This window comes from Papaver somniferum, chromosome 2 (assembly GCF_003573695.1).
Source record: "Papaver somniferum cultivar HN1 chromosome 2, ASM357369v1, whole genome shotgun sequence".
Classification (NCBI taxonomy): domain Eukaryota; kingdom Viridiplantae; phylum Streptophyta; class Magnoliopsida; order Ranunculales; family Papaveraceae; genus Papaver; species Papaver somniferum.
Genome location: NC_039359.1, coordinates 174,274,712 through 174,285,700, shown reverse-complemented (window position 1 = coordinate 174,285,700; position 10,989 = coordinate 174,274,712). Strand labels below are relative to the sequence as shown.

At 35.2% G+C, this 10,989-nt stretch overlaps 1 long non-coding RNA gene across 1 annotated transcript; it reads right to left on the bottom strand.

Moving 5' to 3' along the window:
- Positions 1–4,435: 4,435 nt before the first annotated feature.
- Positions 4,436–10,788, bottom strand: LOC113349817. The gene is made up of 2 exons (XR_003360383.1): positions 10,559–10,788; positions 4,436–8,998 (listed from the first exon to the last, which is right to left on the bottom strand). It is a non-coding gene; the product is annotated as an uncharacterized LOC113349817 (long non-coding RNA).
- Between the last annotated feature and the right edge of the window lie 201 nt (positions 10,789–10,989).

Here is a 10,989-nt window from a genome sequence, read left to right as displayed (position 1 = left end):
TCACTGTCGGTCCAAAAGGTCAACTAATAGTCAATATCTAGGGTTAAGTCCAAGTCTTAGTCAAGTCAAATGGTCAACTGGTCAAGATCAGGTCAAATGACATAGAGAGTCAAACTGATTCAACTCAGGTTATCAGGGTTAACTCAACTCAGTCAGATTAACTCAGTCAGCTAAGCAAACTAGTCAGACAACTGACTGGGATGACTAATAGGCCAAAAGTCTAAGCTAAATTTTTGTCCCATACAATAACACAATACAAAATTATACATAAATGCATTTCTAACTTCAATTGCAAATCTCCAGCTTCACCAAATTACAACCTCCATTTCTTACAATCATATCTTCAATTCTTCTCAATATATTCATACATATCCTACATAATGAACTTTATCAGCTTCATTACCATTTTCAATTCATTTAACTTGCACCTGTAACCTCATCAATTCCTATTAGTACCCAGCTCCTGTCATCACTACACCTTCTCCGAAACATCATTGCACTTCAAACACAATTCCATCCAAATCCAGTTCAGTTCCATCACCATTCACAATAACATATCATTTCATACTTCAGTTGTATTTCATCAACACCTGCAATACCAACACCAAGCGACAATCAAATATACATCACAAAAATCTTCAATGACTGGTTCCATGAACTATAGCTGCCACTCAACGTAACACCAGAACATCCCTATCATCATAACTGTTTTAGTTACGACTCATTCGAGTCCTGACAATAAATCTTCATATGTTCACCAATCATTCTTAAGTCCTCTGCCAGTTCAATAACATTACATACCACAACCTTATTTACAGCAAGACCAAATCCCACCTTTTTATTCGTTCCATTGCTTTTGCAAGAGCCTAAACCTTCATTTAAACTTCAACTCAGACACCTGCCACTTCTAATACAAACAACACCACCATCCCTGACTATAATACCTCTTAATCATCACAACTAGCAGCACCAGTTCATCTCAATCATAACCTATCTCCTTTACAGCCTCAATCCAGGAACACAGCGCACAGAACTGCAAACTTCTTTGAATCTCAAAACCACTATTTGCAAGTCCATTATCTAAATATCTTCATCCCCTGTAACTCAACCTACAACATTAACTTCTCAACTTCACAGACTACTCATCTAACTCTTCTTCTTGTAACTCAAATCAACAGGGAAACCCCAACTTCAACCTCAATCTACCATTATGCTTTTCAATTTCAACCAACCCAAAATAAGATCCAAAACCCTAAATCAACAACTCAAATCCGAATAATACCGCTCAATTCTTAATCTTCATCTGAACTACCCAATTCAGGAACCCTTATTATTCACCTTCAATTCATTGAACCCTAACCTGTGCAACCAATTTCCTAGAGAAACTAAAATTAAACTTCATACAATCATCTATAGTTCAATTAAAAACGAACCCACCTATAATCTATCAATTCAAGACACTCTTCATAAATAAACAACAATCAATTCGAAACCCTAAATTGCCTGTTTTTGATTCTTTAGCATCATCTTCTTCTTCAAATCATTAAGTTATGAATCTTAGGTGACTCATCCTCACTAACAACTAACTCTAATCTTCGGTCTGAAATCAACAAGAAGAAGAAGACATACGAACAGAGAAATGAAAAGAGAAAGAAAAAGAAGAAAAAAGAAGAGAAGAAAGATAAGAGAAGGGCTCCATTAACTAAAACAAATCGGCTACTGAGGCATCCAACGCTCTTGGATAAGGGCTGCCAAGGCGGCTAAATTGCAAAATGATTATTTTGCTCTTCAAACAAATCTGATGATATCTTGTTCGTCTGATATCCGAATGACACATTCGACTAGTCCATTCCGCATAATTTTTTGAGATCTATCTAATAGTGCTAGCCTCGTATCTAAATCGTTGTTAGATTAATTTCTATTAAATTAAATTCTATGTTAACTAATCGAGTCATTAGCGGATAAATCGTATCTTAATCATCGCTAGACCAGTCAAATAACATTGACGAGCTTGAGGGTCCTTACATTCTCCCCACCTTATTCATTTTCTTTCTCGAATATCGAACCATCCTTCTAGTCTTCAAAACTCCCTACCTTATTCAGAAGTACTATCTCCCGTTTAAGTGTAAGTACTGCACATACTTATAATTGCGCGAAAACTCAACTCAATTAAAATGAGTTCGAAACAAAAAGAAATGAAACACAAACTTATATGGCTTTCTACAACTAAAATTTGCGGCTCTAGGTTCAAAAGACTATATTTTATTTAAATAATTATTGAATCTAGGTACATTATGTTAGAGCAATGATCGGTCGAACTCGCATGCGTTGCTATCTCAAGCATGTTTTTCAAGTTTAGTTGTCAAAACTATATGTCTTGATTTCTAGACTACTTATAGCTAAGTCTCGGTTTATGACAGTTTAGTGTAGTTGAGCTCCAGACTCCACGACGATCATCTTACGAAAACGAAGAACTACTCAAGGAACCAGTGGAACTTCATCCGACTAAAAGGTATGTGGAGACTTGAACTTATCTATCACTCAAAAGTTTATCTACTCTATCTCCTACTCTTGAGACAAAATCGTATAAGTATGATAGTTTTCATACATACACTTTTGATATTTCGAGCCGAGTGTACTCGCCTATCTTTTTCTCGAAATATGTGTTGGTAAGCTTTCTCTTTAACCACCTTACATCTTAACCCGTGACGAGTCATGATGACGTTTCAATCTTGAAAATAGCTTTGATGACGATAGTTGTGAATAACGACTGCTATAACATTATAGAAGAATGTTTCAATGATTGAAATGTAGAGTTGAGATTATGTAACCAACTATGTATATAAGCATATATAGTGTGTTCGCACATTAGTGTATAAATCCATGTGCCGGAATCCAAGTATATGCATATGTGTGCATACGGTATTGGTGAAGGATACAGGTTTGATACGCGTACTAGCGGAAGTTTTCAAACCGAAAATTTCTGCTGAGTTTGTAAGTTTGCAAACTGTTAAACTAGTCACCTTAGGTATGCATACCCGTACGCATACCCACAGAAGTTTTCGACCGAAAATTTCTGCTGAGTTTGTAAACTCAAATCCGGTAGCTATGGTACACGTACCCGTACGCGTACCCAAGATGGTTATATTTCTCAAATCGGAAGTTCATGAACTTAAACAATAAGTCAATAAGGAATGCAATCTTTAGAAACCGTGGTTATATTGTTCATGAAATAATTCAAATAAATCAAACCGATTTTGTTTCAGTTGTGTCTATTCATAAAGACCTAAGCAATTGAACAACTCTTCAACTAGTTCTTATGAGTCATTTGAACTAGTTATGTGAAGAAGATGAATACGATTAATATGGAAGTACTCATATGGCTAACCATTGGTTAACTATTTTTTGAACCAACTAAGTGCACACGTTTAGGTACGGTTACTCAAACCTAAATGAAATACATTTCATTTGTGTGTGACAAGCTAAGTTTCGATCTAACGGTTGAAAGATATTAGCTTGGTTAAATCAGGTTTTTCATCTAACGATGAATATTGAATGCTTTGTTACCAAGATAACTTGGATTGCAAATCCTGATTTGAAAAATATATAAAGGAAACATCTAGATACTGGAAAAACTAATCCACACATGAGAATATTGAATGCTTTGTTACCAAGGTAACTTGGATTGCAAATCCTGATTTGAAAAATATATAAAGGAAACATCTAGATACTGGAAAAACTAATCCCCACACCTCATGTGTGATACTAGTTGGTTTTGCTAGAATCGATTCTCCTTTAACCTTAGGTTTCTTCTCGAGACCCTGTAGGTTAACGACTGAAAGACTTCATTGGGATTATGAAGCCAGACGAAACTCCTTATAAAGGACAGAAGATTTTTGCTTCCGCCGTATCGGAATCCGACTCGACTGGCAAGCACAAATCTCCCATCACGTAACTCGGAAAAATAAAATAAAAATGAAATATACCTCTACTTCGGAAATCTAGCAACAAGGGAAAAGTGGTTCAGGGTACTCATCAAAATCTAACAGTTGAGAGCACAGTCATTAAGAGGCAGTTAAATCAACAATCCCAAAAACAAGAAACAAAGATTTAAAAGTATTGGAAAAGTACATGTATATCCTATGTATCATAAGTCTTATACAGCAAAATGAAATGACTTCTAGATACTGAAAATTAAAAAAACTTAGGTTAACACCCTTGATAATGTAGTAAATTCATGTTAAGATAAAGACATATGGTATATAAAATACTGTAGACTAAACTACACGCTGCAAAATTTAATCAAGTTCAAGAGTTTCGAAAAAATCAAAACAAGCACTTAATGACACATAAATGATAATGCATGCAGTACATACATATTTGACAACAAAGGGATTCAAAAGCACAGTTGCAACACCCCAGACCACACCCATAGGAAACTGCAAGTTTTCAGTTACATGCCATATAAGATCATGTACAAGATCCCAATAATAACAGCAAAATGTACAAGAATGACATGGATCAAGGAAAGTAAACTAAACTACCCAGATTCCCTGTGATATACACATCAAAACGTAACAAAATACTAACTTTCATAGCGCTAAAAGGATTCTGTAAGCTCTGCCCGGCTTACTGCTGTAACTTCTCTTCGTACTCTGTGTGTGTGGGGGGGAGGGGGGAACAAAACAAACGGGGTGAGCGCATGCCCAATAGAGGGTGTAAAAACGAAATACAATGCCAACGATAAACGGGGATAAATAGACATGAGCAACAGCTAAATAAAAATGCAGAAATGTAAATCTTAGCAAATATAAATCATAAAAACATTCGGAGCCGCAAATAAAGTCACTCTACTATTCTCATGGCCAGTGCCACCATCAAGATAGTTCTGGTTACCATCCATCGTTGTCGCAACGATCTTCCGGGTTTCCACCAAGGTGGTGAAGTTCCACTTAGGCCTGACGTTCCTAAAGTAGAGTCCACTAGTTTCCAAATCCAATTGTCACAGGGAAACATCAAACCAAGTTCTTAAGAACCTCATAAATCCATAATCAAAAGCTTACACAAGTATAAGCGTTGGCAGCATTCGCAAATAAGTTTTTACTGGCAGCAAATCTCAAGGGAATTTCTGAAACTGGAACCAATCCTCAAAAGTCAAGAGCAACGAAGGCACAACTTACCAAAAGCCCGCGCCAAGTAAAATACCAAACTTTAAGTATAGTCCATACACCATGGGAATTTAAGCCAAACCAAATCCATAATACAGAGTAAATCATGCACATAATTCATCCGAAAAGAGAGAGAAAACATAAGTGATACAGTTAATGGAGCTGTGACAAAAACAACAGCATCGTAGCTGATAGCAAATCAAGCATCTAAGCAACAGTAAAATAAGGCAATTGGTACATTTTCATTTCCTTCACATAAAAAACATTAAGTTCAATAATTTAACATATTAAATCAAGAGAGGAAGAGATTAGAACGTAAGTAAATAGTATTTGCATGAGTGGACAGTAACATTAGATATAAATTGGGAAGAAAGGGGATTAGTTAGTAAACCATAAATCGGAAGCAAATAGTTCACATGCATGACACAATGCTGTCATTTTCTTTTGACATTTGATGTTTGAAGAAACAAATGAGTTAAAAGGGGAAAGTATAAGAAGGAAATGTATTAGTCAAGAGAGATATCAAAAGTAAAACTTGAGAAGGCATAACCAAAATGGTATCACGTTCAAACAATTCTATAGGGTAATATATTAAACCGAAAACGGTGGTTTAGGAAGAAAGAAAAATAGATACAAATCATGGTTACTGCTGTGTATATGTAGATCAAAACTTGGTGTCATGCATGATACTAAAATGAAACAGTATTCATTTAGTCATTTTCACAAACAGCTAATAGCAAGTTTAGAAACTCAATTCAAACTCCTGGTTTGGGATATAAAATGAACATAGATGCCAAGCAGGGTTTAGTCTTCATAAAATCAGTTTAAAAAAATCAGAATCACAAATCCTAATTTTAACATCGAAACCCAAATGAACATAGATGCCAAGCAGGGTTTAGTCTTCATATTTGAAGGAAGTTTATAAAACAAATCAATATTTGTGTAACCCAAATGAAATCGCATCGAAACCCAATTTTAACAGTGAAAATGAAACCCCCTCCTCAAATATCGATTCACATGATATGAAGCATAAAATTAAGAGGAACAACTGGAATGATAATTTTAAAAGTGAAGAAAGCATAAAATGAAGAATTGAGATAAACCCCCTACCTTTGAAGAAGATAAATTTAGCCAGAAAAAGTCAGTGGGTTGAACTCCAATTTGTATTTGAGAGCCTAAAATATTCCTTTAATTTCTAGAGATTGTTTTGAGTATGAAATTTTAACAAAGGAGTGAGGGAACAAAACTATGGTTCGGCAACAGAAAACAAAAGATTGTTCTTCTCTTTAAAGAGGGTTGGAATGAAAAGGCGATTATGCCCCTGCTGCTCATGTCAACCACGTGCCTTACATGCTCAAAATTTCTAGTGTCTTCCTAGCATCAACTACTCATGCTCACCAATTGCTGCTAAGGGATGACTACCTAGCTAAACAATCATTCATATGGGTTGGTCTAGGGTTCAAAGCCCAAGGAAAATATTCATGTCGCTACACCATTACACTCTAAAAAGAATTGTGTCCCCCAATTCAAACTAAATTGAAGATCTATGAAGATTACCTTCAACTAGCTTCGGTTCGAAACGACATTTTTGCGCGAGAACGATAAATTAGAAAATTACCCATGATTACGGCACTTTCAGCTTCCCTTTTAACCTCTGCCAGCTATTAGGACAGGGAACCAATGAAGTTTAGCAAAACTTGTGCTCAAGTAGACAAATCATGAATCAAAGAGTCGAACTAAGAAATCATCGTCAGATCAAACCCAAAAAAATATTTCTACACATTTTGACTGGTATAAAATCAATAAAAACCAAAATATGTAATGGTAGCAGCAGAGAAAAATGAGAAAATAGAGGCATGGACAAAACTAGTACCAACATCAGAAGACATCATAAAGAGAGTTAAGACCTTAAGCTTTGAAGAACTAAAAAGATTTTCACTGAATCGAAGAAATGAATTCATACCAGATCATTCAAATTATTAGTATGGATATGAAAAGAAAAATTCAATTATTGAGGTTCACTCTTGGCAACTGGACAAAAACAAGTAAATTCTTAGAGATTTTTCATAATTTCAATTTGGATAAAAATCCGACTACAAACTCAACTAAAACAGTACCAAACGAAATCTACGAGTGCCCATTCTTTAATTTGTCGGAAACACAGAGTATGACAGAAATTTTATTAAACATTTGTTAACAAGAAATTCAACAAGTAAACTTTGAAAAACAAACCACATATCAGAAACGCACCCCTACTAAAGAGGCAAGTTTAAGGAGTAAGCTCACACACGCAGAATGTATTAATTTCATCCGATACGCCAGATATCATAAATGATAAATAAAGAGTAAAAGAAAAACACATTACGTTTTTATGTCGTGTGTTCCATTAGTTCCTCGAGAAGTTCCTTCATACTACTAAACGTTCAATCATTCCTACAAGCACCTTTAAATCCTTGAGGACTACAGTTGTACTAGGTTGTCTATGGTTCTTAACGGCATTAGAGATGGTCATCACCAAACTTACCGGTTATTCCAAATCTTTTCCAATGCATTTTATTCCCTTAATGAAATCCTTTTTTCTTTTGCGTAGTAAGAGCGGGCCTGCAAATTTCGCACTTCGTGACATCTTCAAAACAGATAACGCGTCAGATTTACAATTGGTTAGTAATATACATTACTAACACACGAAAATGATATGTATATCACAGCATCTGGTTAGTATTCCCCAATCCCCAAAACCAATATGACTCTTTCAAAACGGCAGTACTATTGAAGTCATGATAAAATTTCAAGAAAAAGTTAAAACCAAATCATCACGCTATTTAAATAATTTCAAAGTTGTATAACAAAACGTGATAGGTTAACATGGAGGAAAGAAAATGTTCTTCGTAAACTAAAACAGATTCAAATATGGAGCATCAACATAAAAATGTAGTTTTTAAACAACCAAAGTGTACGAAAATAAATAGTTATCTAATTATCGACCATTTCAGCAAGTAAGAAAACCAAACACAGTCCCGATAAGTCGGAACCTTCGCTCTGATACCAACTGTAACCGACAGAAAATTTTTGTTTCCGCCGTATCGGAATCCGACTAGACTGGCAAGCACAAATCTCCCATCACGTCACTCGGAAAAATAAAATAAAAATGAAATATACCTCTACTTCGGAAATCTAGCAACAAGGGGAAAGTGGTTCAGGGTACTCATCAAAATCTAACAGTTGAGAGCACAGTTATTAAGAGGCAGTTAAATCAACAATCCCAAAAAGAAGAAACAAAGATTTTAAAATATTGGAAAAGTATATGTATATCCTATGTATCATAAGTCTTATACAGCAAAAAGAAATGACTTCTAGCTACTGAAAATTAAAAAAACTTAGGTTAACACCCTTGATAATGTAGTAAATTCATGTTAAGATAGAGACATATGGTATATAGAATACTGTAGACTAAACTATACGCTGCAAAATTTAATCAAGTACAAGAGTTTCGAAAAAATAAAAACAAGCACTTAATGACACATAAATGAATATGCCTGTAGTACATAGATATTTGACAACAAAGGGATTCAAAAGCACAGTTGCAACACCCCAGACCAGACCCATAGAAAACTGCAAGTTTTTGGTTACAGGCCATATAAAGATCATGTATAAGATCCCAATAATAACAGCAAAATGTACAAGAATGACATGGGATCAAGGAAAGTAAACTAAACTACCTAGATACCCCTGTGATATACACATCAAAACGTAACAAAATACTAACTCTCATAGCGCTAAAAGGATTCTGTAAGCTCTGCCGGCTTACTATTGTAACTTCTCTTCGTACTCTGTGGGGGGGAAAACAAAAAAAAAACGGGGTGAGTGCATGCCCAGTAGAGGGTGTAAAAACGAAATACAATGCCAACGATAAACGGGGATAAATAGACATGAACAACAGCTAAATAAAAATACAGAAATGTAAATCTTAGCAAATATAAATCATAAAAACATTCGGAGCCGCAAATAAAGTCACTCTACTATTCTCATGGCCAGTGCCACCGTCAGGGTAGTTCTGATTATCAGCCATCGTTGCCGCAACGATCTTCCGGATTGCCACCGAGGTGGTGGGGTGCCACTTAGGCCCGACGTTCCTAAAGTAGAGTCCACTAGTTTCCAAATCCAATTGTCACAGGGAAACATCAAACCAAGTTTTTAAGAACCTCATAAATCCATAATCAAAAGCTTACACAAGTATAAGCGTTGGCAGCATTCGCAAATAAGTTTTTACTGGCAGCAAATCTCAAGGGAATTTCCGAAACTGGAACCAATCCTCAAAAGTCAAGAGCAACAAAGGCACAACTTACCAAAAGCCCGCGCCAAGTAAAATACCAAACTTTAAGTACAGTCCATACACCATGGGAATTTAAGCCAAACCAAATCCATAATACAGAGTAAATCATGCACATAATTCATCCGAAAAGAGAGAGAAAACATAAGTGATACAGTTAATGGAGCTGTGAAAACAAACAACAGCATCGTAGTTGATAGAAAATCAAGCATCTAAGCAACATTAAAATAAGGCAATTGGTACATTTTCATTTCCTTTACATAAAAAACATTAAGTTCAATAATTTAACATATATAAATCAAGAGGGGATGAGATTAGAACGTAAGTAAATAGTATTTGCAGGACAGTAACATTAGATACAAATTGGGAAGAAAGGGGATTAGTTAGTAAACCATAAATCGGAAGCAAATAGTTCACATGCATGACACAGTGTTGTCATTTTCTTTTAACATTTGATGTTTGAGGAAACAAATGAGTAAAAAGGGGAAAGTATAATAAGGAAATGTATAAGTCAAGAGAGATATTAAAAGTAAAACTTGAGAAGGCATAACCAAAATGGTATCACGTTCAAACAATTCCATAGGGTAATTTATTAAACCGAAAACGGTGGTTTAGGAAGAAAGAAAAATAGATACACAATCATGGTTATTGCTGTGTATATGTAGATCAAAACTTGGTGTCATGCATGATACTAAAATGAAATAATATTCATTTATTCATTTTCACAAACAGCTAATAGGCTAGTTTAGAAACTCAATTCAAACTCCTAGTTTGGGGTACAAAATGAACATAGACGCCAAGCAGGTTTAGTCTTCATAAAATCAGTTTAAAATCAGAATCACATATTCTAAAACATATTTGAACGAAGTTTATAAGACAAATCAATATTTGTGTAACCCAAATGAAATCGCATCGAAACCCAATCTTAACAGTGAAAATGAAACCCCTTCCTCAAATATCGATTCACATAGTATGAAGCATAAAATTAAGAGGAACAACTGGAATGATAATTTTAAAAGTGAAGAAAGCATAAAATGAAGAATTGAGATAAATCCCCTACCTTTGAAGAAGACAAATTTATCCAGAAACAGAGAGTGGGTTGAACTCCAATTTGAATTTGAGTGCCTAAAATATTCCTTTAATTTCTAGAGATTGTTTTGAGTATGAAATTTTAACAGAGGAGTGGGGGAACAAAACTATGGTTCGGCAACAGAAAACAAAAGATTGTTCTTCTCTTTAAAGAGGGCTGGAATGAAAAGGCGATTATGCTCCTGCTGCTCATGTAAACCACGTGCCTTACATGCTCAAAATTTCTAGTGTCTTCCTAGCATCCACTACTCATGCTCACCAATTGCTTCTAAGGGATGATTACCTAGCTAAACAAACATTCATATGGGTTGGACTAGGGCTCAAAGCCCAAGAAAAATATTCGTGTCGCTACACTACTTCTCTTGTAGTTGAGCGATCTGGTCTTACCATTTTCTATCGTAC